The 12,680-nt window shown below is 33.0% G+C and overlaps 1 protein-coding gene across 1 annotated transcript in view; it reads left to right on the forward strand.

Moving 5' to 3' along the window:
• Positions 1 to 3,599: 3,599 nt before the first annotated feature.
• LOC139527285 (zinc transporter ZIP12-like) overlaps positions 3,600 to 12,680 on the forward strand; it is a 34,273-nt gene continuing 25,192 nt past the window's right edge. The window contains exon 1 of the mRNA XM_071322630.1: positions 3,600 to 3,716. The gene's annotated coding sequence lies outside the window, so the exon portion shown is untranslated. The remainder of the gene's footprint in view (positions 3,717 to 12,680) is intronic.

The following is a 12,680-nucleotide window of genomic DNA, read 5'->3' on the forward strand; positions in this document are numbered from 1 at the left end:
AGGTCAAGCTTAAGTTTCGTTGCGCTCTGCTTATTTTTGCTGAAATTACGGGCTTTGGACTTTGATAAATTATTTAAAACCACAGTTATACGGATTTTTTCTCTATTCCCCTCCAGATTTTGAGCTGATTTTTTATATGTGAGACTACCATCATGTTTGTGTCCACATGTGTTTATATTGAAATTGCAGATTTTTCAACTTTTTGGGACGGGGCCATTCGTGTCGCTTTGACACATCTAGTTTCAGTTCTAATACGTGGTACAAATAATTCTGAAGGAGTAAGTATTTTCTATCAGACTGGGTCAAACTGAAATCGTATATAAAAGAACATACAAATAAATCAGTTAACTAAACAAAATGGTGCAAACACACAAAACTCAAGAATAAAAGTAATTACTTACAGCAAGCTCAAAGCATATCAAGTAAAAACGGTCAATTGGAATTTAAAACCACATCATCTTATTCTAATAGCAAAGAGCAAATTCCTACAGATTTCAGTTTCCCCAATTGTGAACTTTCTATTTAATGTAGCAACATTACAGTAGTGCATGCATATGGAGTATATATCCCAATATATACGATATTATGAGTTTGCGTTTCCTACTATGATTTATGGATATTGGTGTTTTCTGTGAGAAAACGATTATTTCAAAGACAAATTTAGGAAGTACAAAACACTTCATTTATATGTCATATCACAAATATTTCTTATGTTCTTTTATGATTTCAGAGGAGATGCGGCTCAATGAAATCGGTCTCTTCCTTTAGTAGTATAAAGACTAATAATAAAAAAGCAATGCATTTGCATTATATACAGGCTATATTCGTTTTGCTCTTCTCTAGGTAAACTCTAAAGCATTACATTAGGAAAAGTCTCCTTGCATTTCAACAAAAATATTTTTCTAAAATAACACTAGGTACAGTTCTTGGTGAGGATGAAAAGATGCAAAACAATAAGGTTTATTTGAATAAATACAACAAACCATATTCGCTAGCCAAGGGTTCCTCTCCACCCTTAGCTGATTAACACATTAAGCAAACATTAGTTATAACAATGTTGTGCCATCTATCGGTAGATTAAAGTCACGCCCATTCCGAATACATTATTCTTGACCAATGGTAGCACTTGAACTCTTCCATTTGGAGGTAAAACACGGTAGTATCTAGATTCTTCACACTTGGTAAAGCAGGAAACGAAAATATACGTTGACATTCATGCATTTGTGCAAGAAACATGCATAGAAACTTCAATTAGTCGATTAAAAACATTCAAATTGTCACTAAATATAGTCGTATGTTTCGGGATTTAAAGACTTGTTGCACAATAAGCACGTGGTAATTGTTTATATGCACATTTCTACATTTACACGTGATCATGTTCTAGGCATTTTTTGATTGGATGCATCGAGTTTCGACTGCAACCAATGAAAATCATTACCTTGTGTCTCCGAAATTCTATCTCAATCCGCCTGGAAAGGAGGGAAGTGGATCGTAACCCTTGGCTAGCAACGATGACAACACACATGCAGAAATAAGTTTTAAAAAGTGTATTCGCAAACCTGATATTATAACCGAATAGATAAAGGTGTCTGTCAACGCTGTGTTAACCTCAACAAATTCAAACTTTATATTTGATTCATAAATATTAGGACAATATACAAGCATATTCTACTAAAAATCCAACTTCCTCAAGAAAAAGCTTGAAAGGTATCACAGTTGCTAGGACTTTCATTGAAATCATGGATTCCTCGTTCACAGGTTTGATCAGTCATTATATGTAACGTACATGTATGAGCACCAATCAGCAAGGATGCGTACCCAAAGAAGTATTTAAATTTTAAACGGTGAAGAATGAGAAAAATATTTGCGTGGTTAATAACTATTCAACATTGATTTTAACTGACTTGTGCAAGAATGATAACACTATATATTCTTTCAATTTTAAAAGCAAACAAAAATTTAGCAACAATCTTTTGGTTATCAGTCAGCGGTCTTGTGTTCGCGTATTGCTTTATTTTTTAAAGAAAGCAACTTGTTTTTTGTTTTTTTTTATTAAATAAGTATTGTAGGAAACGAATACATAAAGGGAATCAACTGATCATAGATACCAAGCTTTAAAATGTGTACGATAGACACGAGTTTAATCCACGAAAGACTCATCAGGGACGCTCGAATTAAAACAAATACCAAATAAAGTACGTAGTTGAAAAGCATCGAGGATAAAAAAAAAAAAAATGCTAAAATAATAAATTCTTACGGATGTTAATGATGAAACGTTATCTTTTCGGAAATTTCCACAGTATTTCATTTCTCATTTATATCAAAGAACTGTTTCATCTCCTAGCCTTTAACACACCAACACCAACAAGTGCAATGCCCGCCCTTTCCCCCCAAAAAGATGCAATTTGTTCATTATATTAAGCTCAGATAACAACAGTTATATAAAATTAAACACAGAGACTGATTAAGGATGAGGGGGCGCGCCCTCTTTTTTGTACAAATTTGGTATCACTGAAGCATGACTGGAGCGGGTCCCTTCTCAGGCAGGCAATGTCATCAAAATCATCGCCGCAATATAGCCTTTTTTGTGCTAATGCGGCGTAAAGCAACCAACAATCAATCAATCAATCATCAAAATCAATTATGATTTTTAAAAAGAGTGATTACATGTACTTTTAATATTGAAGTAAGTCTAAAGCATCAATTTTGACAGTGTCATTTTTATGTGTCCATTGAGGAAATTTATATCCGGATTATTTGCGGTATTCGCGGTTTAATTTATTCAAAATCCGTTAAGAGTTAGGGGCGATCAGAAGATTAAATTGTATTATGGTACTCTTTGTTTGTCCATAATCAATGACCGTAGTTTATCTTTTGACGTCTTCTTTAAAAATAATTGTGGTGACGTTCAGTGGTTGTGGTTTTGTTGATGTGGTTCATAAGTATTTCTCGTAATTTTCATAGCGATAAGACCGTTGGTTTTCCTGTTTAAATGGCTTCATTTTCGGGGACCTTTCTAGCTTCCTGTTTAATGTTAGTATTGAAGCTCGTAACCCTAAGTTAGCACGCGGATTAAATTATTGATTTCAATTGCCTTTTTCTCTTTATGCTATTTAAAGACTGCAGGCAGTTACAAATGAAAATAAACCCCGATGAAACAGTAAACCAACAATATTTCTTTTATACCAATAAAATCAGACAAGTCCAAAGAATGTTAACATAAAATTCAGAACAGAAGTCCCTAATGAAATGGCAAAATCAAAAGTTCAAACGCATTAAACAAATGGATAACAGCTGTCATATTCCTGACTTGGTACCGGCATTTTCTTAATAAGTACAAAATGGTGGATTATACCTGTTTTTAAAGCTAGCTAAACTTCTCACTTGTATTACAGTTGCATCAAATTCTATTATATTGACAACAATGCGTGAACAAAACAAACAGACATAATAGGTAAAAATGTTAGATAAAATAATAAGTAGTGGGTTTTCCCAGGTTAAACCGTGTAGTTCTTTATTTGTTTTTACACCAAGTTGTTGTTTATATGATATTTTATTTAAGTAGTGACATGTTAATTCATTTGTATCATTAGTGTGGTACGCCTTCTTTGTAGTACGTATATTGTGTACTCATGCGCACCGACGCAAATGGTTATTTTATCACTAGATTATGAATTTGTTTATTAATGTAATAGGATAATTTGTTGCGCTTCTTTGTAAGTACGGTTTTCTTATTTATTGTTACAAACTTTTGTTTACATTTTAAACCAAATATGGAAGTAATACAAAGAATAGTTTTAAAAATTAATTTTATTTTTTCAAATAAGTTTACTAACAGAGACACATCAATTACTTTACGACTGCCTTACGGTCAATACACACCTAGATAAATGAAAAACCTCGATAGAGCCCGTTTATCAATTGTTAGACTTTTTATATTCAGTGTATACATATTTATCACACTTGTTCACTTTTCGTTATTGTGCATCACAGTAGGATTTGAGACACACTGTTTTAACATCTTTCATTCTGCATTTAGATAAATTGAGAAACATTCAATTACGTGTGTATGTATACACGTTCTTGTACACATTATTTTCATTTATTTCCACATTTTAAAAAAAGTTTGATTTTCTTAAAAACTTGTGTTCGACTAACCTGGACACTTTTTTGTGCAAGTGGTCGTAATTTATGTAAGATCCTCTCGTTATTTATGTGAGTGTGTATCAGTGAAAAGGTGCCTCCTTCTTTAGTTTTTATTGATCTCTGTACGTTTACCACCTAAGCCCTCCTTGTTTTTCTAATAGTTGAAAGTATTTTTTGTATTTCACTGCATTGCTTGTCATTTCAGTCACCTTTGTTATTCTGTTTATAACCCATCGATTCCGTTCAGCAGGGTTGTCCATTTAATGCTTATTTTTTTCAACCGGAAATATGGATAGTTCATTTAGTCGAGCTGCTTGACTTTTCTTTAAATCATTTAGTTTTATTATCAAACTTGGACTGTATTACAGTGTTACATTTATGTCAGGTTTTAAAATGTGGTAACTAAGAAAACGTTAAAAAAAGGAAGGTTACATTATATTTCCAATTTTTTTTTTATACTGTTGGAGTTCTTGTGTATCAATAATTTTCGATGAAGTTAATATTTACATAATTTGTATTAATGATTCACGATGTGACCGCTACGAAGAGTAAACAAGTGATGCGTCATGTGACATTTTTTACATATTAATGTCTTCTGATTAATGTTAATTAATGAGTGTTTTATTTCGCATGGTGGTAGGATTGTAAGACATACAGTTACATGTAACCACTGCGGTTATTTTTATGATATATATATAAATACAAATTATTACGTAACAGTTGTGGGTTATATTCCGCCTAAAATATATGAAAAACCACAATTCTATTGTTATATTAATAAAATTATAATACGATGAAATTCTTCCGCCACGTACATAAATATATTTATTTTCTAAATTCTCTTCGTTCAAACAAACATAAATTATTTATGTACTAGACTATATAATTTCTATATACCTCGGCCCAATCTGTTTCTCATCTCATTCATAATAGAAATAACTAAAACTTGACACTAGTTTTAGAACTTGTCAGGCACGATGAACATTCTCTTTTATATAATAACAAATAATTGCAATACATGTTTATCAAATGATAACAAATAACAAAGGTTTGTAATTGTGTAAATACAGTCCACTTCACAGAATAAGTGAATAAGGTTGCACTCAAAAATCTACAAAAAACAAACAGAAAATGTTACAACAAGTATTTAATACTGTTTTCGAATATATATGTGCTTAAGTATACTAGTAACTAACAAAGACTACGTGTGAACATGCGAATGGTCAACGCTCTTATCGATAATTTCAAATCGAGTCCACCGTATTTAAATCCACTCAGGTTTATAAACCGGTTACAATTCTATTGTTATTGTTTTCGAATATATATGCGCTTAAGTATAACTAACAAAAACTACGTGTGAACATGCGAATGGTCAACGCTCTTATCGATAATTTCAAATCGAGTCCACCGTACTTAAATCCACTCAGGTTTATAATATAAATATATTCTTTATATCTCAGCCCAATCTGTTTCTTATCTCATTCATAATAGAAATAACTAAAACTTGAGTGGCACGATGACCATTCTCGATTGTACAAAGAAAGAAATTGCAGTAATAAATGATATAAACCTAAAGATTTTGAAACTAATAAGCGTTTTTTTTCAAATTGTCGCTTATGTAACTGTCTTTCGCAATATAAGATTTCCACCTTCCGTGAATCTTCAGTAATCTGTCAGAGACACCAGAGTTACTAGCGGCTGAGCAACCGCCTGCCCTAAAACTATGTGTACCAAAAATTCTTGCGTTTAAACCTATTTCCGATAGAGCCCTTTCACAATCTCTTTAGTCCTAGTATAAGATAGTTGTATATTCTTTTTTTCTCAGCTTACAGTTGTTTGTACTTTTACAATACGATAAATCTCTGAACACAAAATCATCTGAGGACCTGTCTATTTTAGCTTTATCTAAATAATCACTTAAAATTTTAACAGGACAGTGTGCTTGATCAAATTTAGCTATCAAAACGGTTTTTCCTTTTTTTATAACAATCGGTTTTGCTGCTTTTAATATAGATATCAATATGATCGTTTCCGAATGTAATGTTCTTAGCTCTAATCTGGCATAATTCACTGTACCTTAAAAATCCTGAATATAAGCCAGAAAACACATATAGCTAATAATCTTAAGATTTTTTAACGAACTATTTGTACCGCCAAATTTCTTTAAAAAACTGAGCATGATGTTTGCATTCATCGGTTCTTTTTTTCTGAATAGGCCTATTAAGCTTCCTTTTAGATGCCTCCACAATACATTTTACTATATCCGAGACGCATGGGTCTTCAATCCCAGCTAAACTGTGAGCCCATTTTATAGCGTAACATGCAGCTTCTATAGTACTGTAGTGTTTAGCAATTTGCATTAGATATTGAAGATATAAACTGACATAAATGTCATTGGCAGGAAGGACAGACTTGATTTCTGTATACTTATCAGACCACACTACAAAACGCTTAAAACTGTATGCATATTTAACAGTTGTTTTTTCTGGCTTTTCAATAACTGAATTCTTCATTTTTATGAACAAAATCTTAAGTTCTGTGTGCTTTACTTGTGTGTCATTTTTCCAAAATCCTGTTGAAAATATTTTCTGTAAAATAATCATAAATTAATCAAATATTTACCTTGAAATATGCGTAACTGCTCAGCATACAACAAACAGAAAAAAACAGGTCCAGTTAACATTACTATACCCAGTATACTTGGTATCTACAGGCCAAGTGGCCCCAAAACTATCGTCAAGTGACACACTTTATACACCAATCGGCTTCTGTAAGCCAACATCTCTGAATAGAAAACCTCCGGCGAGTAAAATCTGCAAACAATAATAAAAAGTTATCACAAATATCAATCAGTAGTAGCTTTCAAACGAACAGATAAAATTCTACCCTTGAATTTTCCGTTCACAAAAATAGAATTTAAATTGTTTCCAGAAAGTAAAATTTTGTCTACCTCGTTAAATTCGAGCACGTCTAACACGTAAGATCTGTACTCTGCATTTTCATCAAAAATTAATGACCAGTAAGGAGATGACGGCCAACTCGGAACTACCAGTGTTCCCTCTGCTTTGCATCTAACCAAGTGGTTTATGCACTTACAAACTGAAGACACAGGCGGTACTAAACGATTGTTTTGTTGTGCTCAGTGGCACGAGAAAGCGTCTACTGCTGAGGAACCAGGGTTCCAGTACAACGAACTAAATTTAACTTCTTTCTTATTGTCCATATTGTAGTCATTGTCGTTAAAAATAAACTCGTCACAAAGAAAATCCGACCGTGCAAGACCATCATGGGTAGTCAATGTCGTTAAAAAATAAACTCGTCACAAAGAAAATCCGACCGTGCAAGACCCTCATGGGTAGAGTCAATGTCGTTAAAAATAACTCGTCACAAAAAAAATCCGACCGTTCAAGACCCTCATGAGTAGTCAATGTCCTAAAAGCCTTTCCCCTTTTACTCTCGTAAAAGTTTAAGTGATAGGACCTTTTTATTTTTATTTTATTTAAATTTTTAGTTTTAAAGATTTTATTTAAGAGACAGTTTTATTTATTTTTTCTCTGTGTTTTACTGGTTAAATTTCTACCTTATGTTTTCTCTTAGACAAGTGAATAAATCCTTTAATGCAAATTTTTATAGAGGGTATTCATTGTGATATATATTTCCCCTTTAAATGCTCTTAATTTACATCATTATTCTATTTAATTTCTGTTTTATTCTTATGTTCACATATATATATATATATATATAATTGCTATTATTGTATGCATTGTGATATATATTTTCCTTCAATTTTATATGTTAAGCGCTTAGAGTATTATGTTATTAGATAGGCGCTATATAAAAGCTATGTAATAATAATAATAATAATAATAATAATAATAATGTCCACAGGCACTCGTCTCAGACAAAAATAATCCTATACTAGTATACCTTTTTTATATAAAGGTATATAGGACTATTTTTTTCTGAGACGAGTGCCTGTGTCAATGTCGTTAAGGTTTATGACCCCCTCTGTAGCCATGCGAATTTCGAAATTTTCAAACTGCAATAGTATCAAAACAGCAAAGATAATGAATAGTAGAGATAGGTCATTTTGTACATATACCGAGGGGAAACGTCCTGCAAAGCTTGAGTTTTTATCGTTTAGTTGCATTTAATAGATCTTAATAGTAAATTGTGTTTTTGTGGCAAATACATCCAAGATTTTTGTAGAAAATCCACAGCCTTTCCTCTTTTAATTTAAGATATATTGTAATTCAATTTTATGTACTTTTCATCTATATGTTTATAACACACCAGATAATATTCTATTAATTGGACGGTAGTGACGTAAATGTAACTTAAATAACAGTAAAATTGCATAACGAAATGACATCCTGCATTCTTATGTATGTATAAGCTGTATCTATCGTAACCAAGTACATGTACATATAACTGATATGAGGGTCTAATTGGGGAAAGGTGAAGACAGTGACTAATATTACACAAGTTCTATAGTAAATTTAGGAAGAAATTGTGAGAGAAAAATATTATAAAGAATAATGGGCAAAGTAATGAATATGGAATATAGATCGTAAGAATTTATAAGGGTTCAAATATGAAGACCCCTTATCAAGTTCCTCTATATGAATAATACAGCTGTAGACATTTATATTTTAATTGATATAAAAATGTATTAATCTTCATAGCGCCAATACATGAACTTTTGGTTTTTACCACAGTCATTATCACTAAATGGAGTATTCAGTATAAATCTAACAAGTGTAATTGTTTTGAATTATACTCATATTAATAGAAAAGTTTTCTAACGCAATATATATAGAAAGAAAGTAAGCCATTGTCAGTGTCGGATCCCGAAGTTTTCATAAGTGCATGGGGACCCACTAACTGCCTAAGAGGGACCGGATTCAGTCATGCTTCAGTGATTCTCTATATAATCTACCACATTTGTCGCACAAAAAGGGGACGGGTCCCCTAACCACCTCAGTCTTAAATTCGCCTCTCATTGTAATCCTTCACTAAAATGGAGAAATAAACGTTTCTAGGGAAAATGACAGATATATAGTAGAATTATCGAAACATCTATTATAGACAAATATATTTTAAAAGTAGGTCTGACCTAACCTTAGTATACCTATTACAAAAAAAAACAAAAAAAAAACAGCCGTAGTCTTGACAAAAATCATACAGACACGTGACATGTGTGATACACACTTTTTCAGAGGATCTCAAGAAAGTGTCCTCTTTTTTTCGGCATAAGAATAGCAACTCCAAAGTAATGACCTCATATGGAACTTCCTTTTTCATTTGATTCAGTTGAAAACTAAGGCTTTTCTACCTCAAAATCATACAGACACGTGACATATGTGATATACACTTTTTCAGAGGATCTCAAGAAAGTGTTCTCTTTTTTTCGGCATAAGAATAGCAACTCCAAATCATGACCTCATATGGAACTTTCTTTTTCATTTGATTCAGTTGAAAACTAAGGCTTTTCTACCTCAGGAATAGATTACCTTAGCTGTATTTGGCAAAACTTTTAGAAGATTTGTATCCTCAATGCTCTTCAGCTTCGTACTTTATTTGGCCTTTTATAACATTTTTAATTCGAGCGTCACTGATGAGTCTTTTGTAGACGAAACGCGCGTGTAGCGTAAATATCAAATTTTATTCCTGGTATCTATGATGAGTTTATTTGACTGAATGATTGGTCAGAACTGTTTAAATATGCTTCTCACAGATTTACAATGTTTCAATTTACTTGAACAAGAAATTTGAAACATGACATTAATTGAGTTGATAGATTGGTTATTAGTTGACACCAATGAATCCACTTTGACAACAAATTGCAAAATCAAATGTTATACAAGTATGTTCGGTATTTTTTCAACGTAATTTATTTGTTTTAATCTTCAATGAACCTATATAATCTACCGTAGTGACGCAGTGTTCGCCCTTTTTTAATGTATATAGCAGCTAGCTGATTCAAAGAAGACTTGCGTTTCTTTATTGGTAAATTTTTATGCTGCGTCAATGTGACAAGTGTTTATCGGTCGAGGAAATCATACGTCCGTATTACAAAGCTGTCAAACTAAGTCAATTAAGATCGTAGTCAGTGGCGGATCTAGGTGGGGAAGATTTCCGAGGGTTCCAATGATGAAACAACTTTTTTTCACGATCAATACATTTGCATGGGGCATATATTTTGGTCCCTCCTATCTCCTAAGTAATTGAACCCCCTGAATTCGTCCATGGTAGACGAACCCACTTTGTCGTAGCCTCGAGGTCATAGCAGTTCTCCGAGATCACACATCTTAATGATACCATGGATACGAAAATGTTTGTAAAAGAAAGTCAAAAAAATTCTATGTAGATCATTGTGCATTTTGTTTAAGCCATTTTCGTCATTATTATCATGTCCAAAGCCAATTACATTTTCAGAATTTCATGTGACCTCTGATGCAAAGAACAAATAAGCACGTGACTACTGGGATCCATCATTTTTTATTGATATCGATTATCTAATATGATGAATTGGTCATAATTGTTATGATTGTCCGGAGGCGAAAACAAATCATTTGATAATTAAGGAAGTAAGGAACGAGATGTCATTCATCGTATCATATGAATAATAAGAGAAATTCAATGTTAATTCATAATTGTTGTCTGATTGATGCAGCAACCAAACAAAAAAAGTAAAGACATCTAAACAAAAGTGGTCTATACAGGGTTAGAAACAAATAACAACAAATGAAAGTTTTTAACGACCTTGACTGGCTATACAGCACTTGCACAATCGGTAAAGAAACAAATGTAAATCAGTTGGAGCCTTTTATAGCTGAGCTTTGTTCATTATTGAAGGCCTTACAGTGACCTATAGTTGTTAATTCCTGTACCATATTGTATCTTGTGGAGAGTTGTCTCATTGACAGTCTACCACATCTTCTTTTTTTCATATACATAAAAATAAAAAATAAAAGTCCCAAAAATCGAAACTTTAGAAACACTTGTAAACAGATATATATATATATATATATGCATCCTTTACTTGACAGATGCTTATACTTTGCTATGCTTAGCGGGTTACCATGGTTACCTGTGCAATACTTTGATTTGACAAACATTTATATCATTTTATAGGACTTCCGACACCATTCAATTATTGTGTTACGTAATTAGATGACATGAAATTACTTCTCTAATTCAAAATATTACAGAATACTAGACCTTCTTATCTCTATTGAAACTCTCGTGACGTCATGTACTTTTGAATAGATTTGGAGCTAGATTATTCTAAAATGGCATCGGACATTATTTATATATGGTTCAACTATTGATTCATCTGGCGTAAACTATGTATTTGTACCAATGCGATTAATATTCTTTTTTAAAACATTATTTTTGAGTTCATGTAATTGATTAATTGTTGGTTGCTTAACGTCCAGTGGCAAATATTTTATGCATGGTCAGGGCGATTGTTCAAGCAACAATAATGGTGAGCAGTTTAAAAAGTAAAATCACAAAAATACTGAACTCAGAGGAAAATCTAATCGGAAAGTCCATAATCACATGGCAAAATCAAATGACAAACAACATCAAAAACGAATGGACAAGAACTGTCATTCTCCTGACTTGGTACAGGACACTTAAGTGTCATTAATGGTGCGAAGGTTACGGCCAACATTTTTCTATCAATTACATGAACATCCGCCGCTTTAATTGGTCAGATGGGGTATACAAATATGACCTCTCGTGCTGATTGGTTACATAGGGTATACACATATAACCCCTCGTGCTGCCTTTTGTTCAGATACCGACCGTGCAAGGGCTGTATAGCCAATCAAGGTCGTTAAAAACTTTCATTTGTTGCTGTTTAGGTGGGAAATAAAAAAAATGCATGACACTTCGTGCTGATACGTATTTATTTTCTCTTTGATAAATGTCAACATTTTAATTGCACGTTAACCCGATATTTTTTTCTTACCTTTGTTTCTGCCAGAAATTATACGATTGTTCAGAATAAGTTTCTTAACTGAAGTTTCTATTCATTATGGAACCGATCACATTTATTTCATGCACTTAACCAAAGGAGTCTCCCTAGCTTGAACATTAAACTAACGATTTACAGTCTTCTTTTAGTTCGTCAAAGTTACCCGATTCTTCATAAACGTCTATTTATATTATGTATGTCGTATAATAGCCAATGAGACAACTCTCCATCCAAGTCACAGTTTGTTAAAGAAAAACCATTATAGATCAAAGTACGATCCAGAGGCGGATTTAGGGGGGGGGGGGCAGGGGGCCCGGGCCCCCCTTTTTTGGGAAAAAATTTGGTTGCTTATATAGGGAATCACTGAAACGTGACTGGAGCGGGCCCCCTCTTAGGTCAGTCAGTGGGCCCCCCACTTATGAACATTTCTGGATCCGCCACTGCGGTCTTTAACATTGCACATTGGCTCACAGCGAACAGTAAGCTATAAAGGGCCCGAAAAATTACTAGTGTAAAACCATAGCCTGGTTCTGTTAAGTCCATGTTA

The sequence above is a fragment of the Mytilus edulis genome, chromosome 6 (genome assembly GCF_963676685.1).
Source record: "Mytilus edulis chromosome 6, xbMytEdul2.2, whole genome shotgun sequence".
NCBI lineage: Eukaryota > Metazoa > Mollusca > Bivalvia > Mytilida > Mytilidae > Mytilus > Mytilus edulis.